At 41.7% G+C, this 11,674-nt stretch overlaps 1 long non-coding RNA gene across 1 annotated transcript in view; it reads left to right on the forward strand.

Moving 5' to 3' along the window:
• LOC118762347 overlaps window positions 1-2,276 on the forward strand; it is a 23,738-nt gene extending 21,462 nt beyond the window's left edge. Inside the window, exon 3 of the long non-coding RNA XR_004998094.1 lies at window positions 2,265-2,276. This is a non-coding gene — a long non-coding RNA (uncharacterized LOC118762347). The remainder of the gene's footprint in view (window positions 1-2,264) is intronic.
• The last annotated feature ends 9,398 nt before the right edge of the window (window positions 2,277-11,674 follow it).

The raw sequence follows: 11,674 nt of genomic DNA on the forward strand, positions 1-11,674 counted from the left end.
TTCATTGTTTTGTATGAAAATACTTTGGCTACTGGTGTACTGATGAAGACTATTGAGTTAGAAATACATGTCCATGACTGTCTTCTTGTTTCTGGACAATAAACTTTTCTCTTTCATGAATGGCACATCAATTTGGGAGAAATTCTTGAACCTTGCGATTATCTCCCCTCTTCAAATGGAGCTGGTCATAATAGTCATTTGGTAATAATGGTACATCCTACAAGACTAGGAGTGTCATACAGCCTGCAGTTCTGAACTGGCCAGCAAAATGACTTTGAGAAGAGTAAAAATTATATATATTTGCTTACTAATTATTGTGAATATTGATTGTTTGAGTATGACTGATGATAGTGTCAATGATTCAATTTCTAATAGAAAGACTCACTTAAATTATTTAAATATTTGTTTAAATATTGTATCAGAAAAACATATATTCTTTTCGAATTAATCCAATGACTAACAACATGTTTTCTCTTTTTAGATCAACATTTCACTCTGTTTTACCTTACTTAAATTTCTTTGTCAAAAAGGAGAAAAGTGGAAACAGAGTGTATATTATTTCAAGAAAACTGGTCCTTTTCCTATTTATTCATGGAGGTGAATGGGAAACCTGTGTGTTTGGTGTGCTTGCAGCAGGTTTCCATGCTCAAAAAATATAACATTTATATAACACTATGAGACTCATCATGCTGTCAAATACAATGACTTGCAAGAACAAATGAAAAGAGAGAAGGTAAATAAATTGTAAGTAGATCTGAAGAAACAACAGTCTGCTTTAACCCAAAGCCAAGATTTCAGTCAGGCAGCAATAAAAGCTAACTACCTTGTTGCTAGAGAAATAGCATTAGCATCAAAGCCATACTGTGAGGGTGAGTTCGTGAAAACATGCATACTGAAGGCTCCAGAAATTGTATACCCTGAAAAGTGACAGACTTTTACCAACATTAGCCTGACGAGAAACACTGTGACAGATAGGATTTCAGATCTTTCTGCAGATTTGGACTGGTAACTGAAGCACAAAGTCATATCATTTACTGCATTTTCAGATGCAACTGATGAGAACACGGACATTACAAATGTTGTGCAACTGGCCATATTCATTTGTGGTGTAGACGAGACTTTAACTGTTAGCAAGGAATTCCTGGAGTTGATTCCTATGATGGATACAACAGCAAATGACATTTTTATCGCTTTTGTTGGAGCACTGAACAGGATCGGAGTGGACTGGGCTACAGATGATGCTCCATCAATGATTGGGAAAAAAAGCAGATGTTGTGATGCAGTTCAGAGAGAAATACAAACTACAAATGGAGGACATGATTTTTGGATATTTCACTGCATTTTGCACCAGGAGGCATTGTGTTGCAAGTCATTCAAAATGGATCACATCGTGGAAGTGGTTGGCCGAATTGTTAATTTCATCCAAAGTAGAGGTTTGAATCACCATCAGTTTGACAATCTTCTCAGTGATATAGACATTGCCTATGGCTTACCATATCACACTGAGGTAAATTGGTTAAGCTGAGGTGCCATGCTGAAGTGTTTCTTTAATCTATAAGAAGAAATTGAACAGTTCATGGAGAAAAAAGGCAAACCAGTGTTAGAATTTCAATGGCTGCAAGATTTAGCATTTATTGTGGATATTGCAGAGCACTTGAATAATCTGAACAAAATGCTGCAAGGCTGTAAAAAAGTTGTCTCACAGTATTTTGAAAGCACACACACATTCAAGTTGAAGCTAACTTTGTGGGCGACACAACTGTCAGGTGATGACCCTGCTCATTTTCCTTGTCTAAAAAATGTGGCTGTGACCGCAGATAATGTTGATTTGAATGGGTACAAAGACAATATCACGGGATTGTCATGAGAGTTTGAGCTAGTTTCAAATTTTTTATGAACTTGAGACAGATTTCACAGTTTTTTTGCTCACCATTTACAGTCACACCTCTGATCTGCCCATCAACATACAACTTGAAATAATTGACTTGCAGTGTAATTCAGATTTGAAGAACAAATTTATCTTGGTGGGCTTGGACACATTTTATCAGTATCTCTTGCCAAAGTACCCCAAATTGACAGCCCTTGCTGCAAAAGTTTTGTGTGTGTTTGAGAACTTACCTTTGTGAGCAAGTTTTCTCTGTAATGAGCATCAATAAAACAAAGCTGTGCTCAAGGCTCATACATAAGCACCTAAATGACATCCTGAAATTGGCTGCTACTCAGGATTTGCTGCCTGATACTGATACACTTGTGAAGGAGAAAAGATGCCAAGTTTCAGTAACATTGAAAATAAATGAGAAAAAGTAATAAAAATGTTTTTAAATGTTTTTTAAAGTAGGGTTATTTATTTTTTTTGTAGTTTATAAATTGTATACACTTACAAGACAGTGTTATAACACAGTCTTCTTTAACAGTTCCCACTTTCACTTGTTAAATGTTTTGCAAAAAAAATTGTTCTTTAAACATGAACATTTTTAGGATGTAACTTTTTACACTAAAACAAAGAGGAAATTTTGAAATTGTTATTTGTAGGTTCTCATGCCATTTTTAACTGGTCTGGCCTGCTTGAGATCAAAGTGCATTGATATGTGGTCTGTAAACTAAAATGGGTTTAACATCCCTGCTCTAGAGACAGATAATTTTATTAAATTAAGAATTTTCATTGTAAAGTGGGTGAGTTGTCTCACCTGTGTTTGACTTTCAGGTATTCTAATACCTGGTCCTTTGAGGGAGTAACCCCAGCACACTAAACTGCAACCTACTGGTGAACAAGCTAAATGCATAGATTGTGTATGTGTGGTCAATAATGTTATATATATATATATATATATATATATATATATAAGGTAAAAGGGTAAAGACCCCCTTCAGTCATAAATGACCATGAGATTGCACCTAGAAAGTTTCCCTCTAAGGCACAAGTCCAGATATGGTTATTTATGGCAGACCAGTAGTCGCGCATGCATACCAGCCTTCTCTCTCCATGCCACCGATGTTGTCCAAGGGAAAGGCAAAGGCTGATACAGCTTGGCATCAGTGACACCGCAACTCCAGTTTCTGAGTGAACTGAAGCAACATGAAAGAACACAACATACAACCTGATGCTCTAACTAGCAAGCCATGCACACACACATATACATATTCTTATGTATTGAGTTCTTTTTCTTTTGTTCTACCAAACAAGTGTATATGGAGAGAGAGAAAGAAGGAGAGAGGGAGACTGAGTGTGCACATGTGTGCATATTTAATAATGGTTTTATTCTTAAATACATCTTCCTACAGAATAATATTAAGATAATTGTCCCCACAACACTTCCAGCTGATATTTTATTTATAGCAAAAAGCAGAAAAAGGTCACACACCACTTATAATCCTTGACAGTAGCAGATTCAAAATATAACAGTGACCATCTGAAAATTGGTGTTTCCTTTCTCCTTACTAATAACGACCGAGAAAACTTGCAGGAAGTACTCATCACACCTGGAGAAAGATTGACCTAATTCTCAGATTTGCTGGTTTCTTTTGCTCTTCTTTCACCCCTTCTACATTTGTTTCTCTGCCTCTGTCCACTCTCAACTAATCTCTACAAATAATAATCCAGTGTTGATTAAAAGATAATAGTTTATACAGAAATAGAACTAGACATCAGTATATAATTTTGTTGTGTTTATTTTCTGCATTGTTTTTGTTTTTTAATAGGTGATAGTTCTAACCATTTCAAACTTAATTTTCCTCTGCTACCTGGTTTGTAGGTGTATCTAGTGTAATTGACACTTTCAGACCAAGCCTCTCCTGTTCACACATACACACACATGCACGCACTTTGTTCTGCAGATATTCTGACTGGCCATAAGCTACATCAATATCTGACCGGTCTAGGGAAGCATACATACTAGCACAGTTAAAAGGAAGGCGAGTTATGGTCAGCATTTTCTGATTTTTATGTTTATATCATGGTTTTTGGAGAAGCAGACAACTCAAGAACCTCCTCAGGCATCAAAGATTAATTATGCTACTATAGATATCTTGCTCCTCTTTTTACTTCATTATTAAAACAAAAATGAATGGTTTTATGAAAAAAGGGTACCTTTTGGTTATCTCACTCCCATTAAAAAACTGGGTTATCTCCCCCCCGATTAATGAAACATATCGGTACTTTTGGTTATCTCCCCCAACTAAAAAAATTGTTTAACCCTCATAATACAAAAAAATGAAAAAATTAATAAATATAAAAACTGAAAAAATTAATAAACAGGAAAACTGAAAAGATTAAATTTCTTACTGAATGTAATAACATTTTTATAACAAATCATACCATGCCTATTGAGGGAACCAAAAGTCAACAATGTGTTGAAGTATTCAGTCAAAAGATCTAAACCCTTTTAATCCAATCTCTTGTCGCCTCATAAATTCAATTTTTTAGTGCGGGGATAACCCACTTTTTTAATGAGAGTGAGATAACCAAAAAGTACTGAAAAAAGAACTAGTTCAATAGTTAGTTTAGCGGTAGTTATATCACGAAGGGAAATGTATAATGGGGGAGAGGTTACGCATGCTTCCGTATTTTTTAAACACTTCGACATCTACAGATGATTAATACTATGGTAATGCACTATTTAGTTGGTGTAAATTGTAAAACATTACAAATTTAATATGTATATGAATGTGGGCAATATTTTGTTTTGCGATTCAGGAAGCAAAACTACTGCATTGGCAGAGATCGTCGTTTACCCGACGAAAGGGAAAATGAAATAACTTCTTTTAAATGAATTGAAAATAATAAAATCCTGAAGTAACAAAATGATAATTGTAATATCTGATTTTTCGTAAAATGCTTTTGATTTATTTTATCATAATTTAATAATAAACTAAAATACACAAATTAGACAGGATAATGTTGTCGAAGGCATTGAACCGTTTCCACCAATCTGTTCAAGATGGTTGATATACAACAGACAACTGTAAAATAGTTAATCAATGCTTCTCTACCAACACAGATCTGCTCCATAACAAAGTATTGGTTTCAAATTTTTGCACAAGGTCAGCACTTTCGGAGGAGTGAGTCAATTACATCGACCCGTGTTCAACTGATACTTATTTTATCGATCCCAAAGTCGATCTCGGCGGAATTGGAACACAAAACATGATGAGAGATGAAATACCGCTAAGCCATTTGCCCATCTAACGATTCTGCCAGCTCGCCGCCTTTACATAACAAAATATTGCTTTGCCGTCAACTATTGTCGGCATACGTACTCAAGTGTTCCCAACCTTAATGTTGTTTCCTTATAACTCGTGGGAGTATACTTTTAATGAAATTTTCTACAAATACCTTTCAAATGGTGTGAATTCCAATTATATTGGAATTTAATATGAAAAAAGAAAAACATTGGCAGGCGTGCACACAGTGAAGGGTAATAATGGCATAAGTGAAAAAAAAATAGATAAAAATGACACAATAAGCTTACTGAAATATATAGTATTGGCAAAAAAGTAGAATTAAGTTTGTCTAATTTAAAAATTGGTTTTGAATAAAATCTATTTTCTTAATATATCATATACCTGTATAACCTCCTTTTCTTAATATAGATTTATACGTTTAAAATTTGAGACTATTGAAAAGGTTGCAAGACGCAACGAAAATTTTAGGAAAATAAAAATAAAAAATAAGTGGAAATTTTACCGGTGAATGTGTTACATTATAAGGCACAAAAACAAAATGACTTTCCCTAGACACAACAGAATATGCTTCAACACACGAACTCATATAAAGAATCTTGCAAACCAAATCCCAAAACGAAAAATTATGAAAAAACAATTATGATAAAATCAAATATGTTTAGACATGAGAACACTGTTTCATATTAAACCTTTAGAAACAGAATTTTATAACTAGAATCTTATGTTGTGACCAAGTCCACGTAACACTTGATCAAGGTTTTCCTTCCTTCTGTGTAGTCCTTGCATAAATTCTTTAATCTTTGTTGTAGATCAACATATACTTTTTTTTGTTTTCTTTCTGGGTGTTTCCCCAACTGAGTCCTTTGCTATCACTGTACTCACAAAAGCCTCTGTAGTGATGCTACAGTGTAGGGTTCGGCGCGCATGCGCAGAATGGGACTACTTCCGGGTGGCCACCGGAAGTCTTCCCCATGCGCATGTGCGGGAAAACATCTCTCGAGCCCGCGAACCTCAAATCTCTCTCTTCGGCTCAAGACAGCACTGCGATCGGTCACGGTTTTCCTGGCTCTGACAGCCACACACCAACTTCAACCAACTTCAACCAACCTCAACGACCAACACCAGCAGTATATCAGAGGCTGTCTATTCCCCCATCAGACAACGTACAACCATGAATCAATAAACCAAGTTGTCTGTTCACCTTTAACCTGAGTTTCGTCTGTTTGTTTTCTACAAGAATTTTGTATGTGACTAGAAAGGATCTCGACACCCTGCCAGTGCTTCGATGATAGATCCTTTCACGTTACAATTGGTGACCCCTAGTTGAGAAAAAGAACAGGATAGAAGAAGACACAGCGAACAGGTTTTTTTTGGGGGCGAAGAGCGCGGAAATTCACATTTATTTTCCTATTTTCTCCTTTTCAGCACGGCGAGGTGGGTAAAATAGCCTTATTCATCGCACACAGTACAAAAAAAAAAAAAAAAAAAAAAAAAAGAAAAAGAAAACACACACACATTCATTTTTTTTCCTTTTCTGTATTTTGTTTTCCTTGTACACACCTATTCCTTTTTTGCTACCCACGAGGTGCACACACAAACACAATTTTGAATTGCCTTCTCGGTTCCACGTGTTCTCTCTCCACTTCTAGACCATACCTTCTGCCCCCTTCTCACAGATTCCTTCCGACAAAGGCATGGCTTCAGGTTTGCCTTCATTTACGGGGGATATGGGCCTGTGGTTTGCCCAAGTGGAGTGGTATTTTGATGCACATGCCATTTCTCCACAGCAGCAGTTGCACCTGCTATATTCCGGCTTACATCCCCGACTCGCCGCATCGATCAGGGATCTAATAATAAGTCCCCACCCGGATGCCACATACGCGTCTGTGAAAGCAGAAATCCTCCGCCGCAACACACGTTCGGGGGAGAGCAATATTCAGATTGCCACGATGGCCGATGGAATACTGGAATTTCCGAATCCATCTCCATCGCGAGGCCTCTGTGCATGTATAGGGGGCCCTGCGCAAATTTCACTAGCCGAGCGGATTGATGCGCTCACGCGGCGAATCGACGATCTATCCCGTGCGATCGAGCGCCGACAACGCAGTCGTAGTCGCTCTACCAAAAGGGCAGATCGGTGTACCCAGCCGTGCACTTTCAAGCCCTCGGAAAACTAAATCCGGAGGAGGTGAGCACGTCACCTTCTTCCATCTCGTTTCCCAAACATCGTGCATTCTATGTAAAAGATCTGGTGTCGAAGACATTCTTCATGGTAGACACCGGTTCCTGTTGCAGCATCTGGCCCCTTCGTCTGGCTGCAGACAAGCCGAAGCGCTCTTCGATTGTCTTGCATGCTATTGACTCGTCTCCCATAACCACTTACGGTCAGATTTCGCTGCGCCTCAACCTCAACCTTCGCCGAGACTTTCGATGGGTTTTCGTCATCGCTGACATCCCACATCCTATTCTCGGCGCTGATTTCCTGGATAGGTTTAACCTATTGGTGGATGTCAGGCGTCGGAGGCTTCTTGATAGCACGACGTCGCTCTCTACACCGACTGGGAGTTCCACCACTGCGGTCCTTAGCCCGACATTCTTTGTTGCCACCTCTGGAGACCCATTTCACTCTCTTTTGGTTTCATTTCCGGAGCTAGTGGACATTGCCTTTAAACCGGAAAATCCTACCCACTCGACCCTCCATTTCATCACCACCAATGGGCCACCTGTATTCTCACGCCCCCGGCGCCTAGCGCCAGACCGACTTAAAACGGCCAGAGCCGAGTTTGAGCACATGCTTCAACTTGGCATTATACGCCCCTCCACCAGCCCATGGGCATCTCCCCTTCATTTGGCGCGAAAGGGCGAGTCTGATTTTCGCCCGGTTGGAGACTATCGACGCCTCAATGCCGTCACAATAGCCGATCGCTATCCGATTAGAAATCTCCGGGACTTTACAGCAAATCTCCATGGTTGTACCATTTTTTCGAAGGTCGATCTGATACGCGCTTACCACCAAATACCGGTCAACCCAGCCGACGTTCCAAAAACTGCAATCACTACCCCGTTTGGGTGTTTTGAGTTTTTGTACATGAGTTTCGGTTTGCGGAATGCTACTAGCACCTTCCAGCGTTTCATTGATGAGGTTGTCCGCGGTCTTGATTTTGTGTTTGCCTATGTCGATGACATACTCATTGCGAGCGACACACGAGAAAATCATCTCCGGCACCTTTCTCAACTCTTCCAGCGTCTTCGCGCGTATAGCATACGCATAAACCCCGACAAGTGTGTTTTCGGACGCTCTTCCCTAGATTTTCTAGGGCATCATATTGATTCGACTGGAATCAGCCCCCTCTCGTCAAAAGTCGATGCCATTCAACGCATCGCACCCCCCACTTCCTTGCGCCAGCTCAGGCATTATCTAGGGATGGTCAATTTCTACCGACGCTTCATTCCCGGTTGTGCAGATAAGCTGCTACCTCTCACCAGGCTGTTAAAGGACTCTCCTAGAAAGGACAGTCAAGTCACCCTCTCTGTTGAGGCAGTGACAGCCTTTGAGTCCATTAAGAAGGAGCTGGCTTCTGTTTCTTTGCTTGCACATCCAGTTCCTGGTGCTTCTCTCTCTTTGACTGTGGACGCATCGGACACTGCGATTGGCGCTGTGTTACAACACACAGTGGATGACCATGTTCGACCTCTAGCCTTCTTTTCCCGTCAACTGCAACCAGCTGAACGACGATACAGCACCTTTGATCGTGAGCTCCTAGCGATCTATCTATCGGTTCGTCATTTCCAGCATCAACTTGAAGGGCGAGATTTTGTGATCTATACGGATCACAAGCCCCTTACGTTTGCCCTGTTTTCAAAAACGGACAAACTCTCACCCCGTGCTTTTCGGCACCTGGATTTTATCTCTCAATTTACTAGCAACATTCGACACATACCTGGAAAAGAGAACGTTCCTGCTGACGCTCTCTCTCGCCTTCCAGTTTGCGCCCTTTCGTCTCCTGCTGCTATCGACTTAGCTGCCATATCGCAGGAGCAGCCACCTTTGGCGTCGTTAGATTTAACTTCTCCCAAGTTCTCCTGTTGCCAGTTTTCCTACCTTCCGCTTCCGTCAGCCGAAGGCACCATTCTTTGTGACACTTCAACTGGATCTCCCAGGCCACTGGTGCCTGAGACCCATCAACGCTCAGTGTTTGAAGCACTGCACTCCTTATCACATCCTGGCATCGCTGCCACCCTCAAACTAATCACTGCTCGGTTTTTCTGGCCGAATATGCGTCGCACAATTACTTGTTGGACACGCACCTGCTCCAAGTGTCAACGATCCAAGATTCAACGGCACGTTCGTGCCCCGCTTGGACAATTTCCCCCCACGGAGGCCCGTTTTCGCCATGTCCACATCGATCTGGTTGGACCATGGCCTGTGAGTCGCGGGTTCTCTTATCTATTAACTTGTGTCGATCGTTTCTCCCGCTGGCCAGAAGCCATTCCGATAGCAGACATTTCTGCTGAGACTGTTGCGCGAGCTTTCGTTTCAAACTGGATTTCTCGCTTCGGAGTCCCGTCCCGATTGACAACTGATCGTGGACGACAGTTTGAGGCCTCGCTATTTCGCGAATTGTCGCGAATTTTGGGTATGCACCATATCCACACCACAAGCTACCATCCAGCGTCTAATGGATTGGTTGAGCGGTTCCATAGACAGCTCAAGGCCGCTCTTCGTGCCTCTTCGGACCCACAGTCCTGGATCGAATTTCTGCCCATTGTGCTTCTCGGCTGTCGGACTGCTGTCAAGGCAGACCTGGGGTTTTCTGCTGCAGAGCTGCTGTATGGTACCACACTGGCATTGCCCGGTACGATGTTGGTGCCAGACACTTCCCCGCCCCATGATCCGGCGACCTATGTCACCAGACTGCGGGAATATTTTTCAAACCTTCCGCCCATGCTTCCCAGAAAGCAATCTCCACCGTCCCATCTTCCACCGGATATGAACACCTGGTCGCATGTTTTTGTTCGGGACGATTCTGTGAAGGGCCCACTTGTTTCTCCCTATAAAGGACCTTTTCGTGTGCTTTCTCGCACACCAAAGGTTTTCACGATTGAGATAAATGGTCGTTCGGAGACCGTTTCCGTGGACCGTTTAAAAAAGGCACATTTTGAGACGTCTTCATCTTTTGATGACAACCTTGACACACCCACCTATGCACCTTTAACAACACTTTCACCTGCACAAACGCCTTCACCTGCACAAACGCCTTCACCTGCACAAACACCTTCACCGGCTCCTACAACACCACCCTCGCCGTCAACGGGTGCCCCGAGCACACCGTATGTTACAAAATCGGGCAGAACAGTGCATTGGCCCAAGAAACTTTCAAAAACAATTTACATTTAACTTTAAAATGTTTCTTATTGTATAATAGTATGTACCAAGTCTTCTGGGGGATCGGCAAGCCTTCTGTTTTCTGCAGCACCACCACAATATTCTGGTTGCCGTACTTCGCACTCGGAGGGGAGCCCTGTAGTGATGCTACAGTGTAGGGTTCGGCGCGCATGCGCAGAATGGACTACTTCCGGGTGGCCACCGGAAGTCTTCCCCATGCGCATGTGCGGGAAAACATCTCTCGAGCCCCGAACCTCAAATCTCTCTCTTCGGCTCAAGACAGCACTGCTGCGATCGGTCACGGTTTTCCTGGCTCTGACAGCCACACACCAACTTCAACCAACTTCAACCAACCTCAACGACCAACACCAGCAGTATATCAGAGGCTGTCTATTCCCCCATCAGACAACGTACAACCATGAATCAATAACCAAGTTGTCTGTTCACCTTTAACCTGAGTTTCGTTTGTGTGTTTTCTACAAGAATTTTGTATGTGACTAGAAAGGATCTCGACACCCTGCCAGTGCTTCGATGATAGATCCTTTCACGTTACACCTCTTCCTTCTGAATCGTTCTTATAAGTTTCCAGATAGATGGGTGCTGGTCGCCAACAGGATGATAAAATTGGTTGTTCCAACCTTCACACAGGTTGTTGGTTCTTCGATAGTCATTCATGGTAGCTTGATGTACGTTCCAAAGTTCTGCAGGAAATCTTGCTGGAATGCCTGGCTGGAAGTTCCGTCTTCTTCTCTGAATATATGTACCAGAAACATACGTTTGATCGAAGTACTTTAGCAGGGGAGCTGCCTTATCAGGACATCTAGCCTTGAGTAACTGCATTCCCACTGGAACATCTTCAGTTAGTATAAATGCCAATGAGTCGATCTGTCCACAGAATTGACAAAAGTCCTCACTCTCTTTGCAGTGGTTGGTGAGGACAAGATCCTGTACCTTTCTACAGGTACTTAGAGTCAGGTGGTAGAAACAACCTTGTGTATTTCCAGTTCAAAAACGTTGTTGAAAACTTGGATGATTGCCTGCTCGAAGTCAATAACTATGGTTGTTGGGTCTGGGTAGAGCTCAATCTCGTGGCAACGATCCATGACT

The sequence above is a fragment of the Octopus sinensis genome, linkage group LG2 (assembly GCF_006345805.1).
Source record: "Octopus sinensis linkage group LG2, ASM634580v1, whole genome shotgun sequence".
NCBI classification, from domain to species: domain Eukaryota; kingdom Metazoa; phylum Mollusca; class Cephalopoda; order Octopoda; family Octopodidae; genus Octopus; species Octopus sinensis.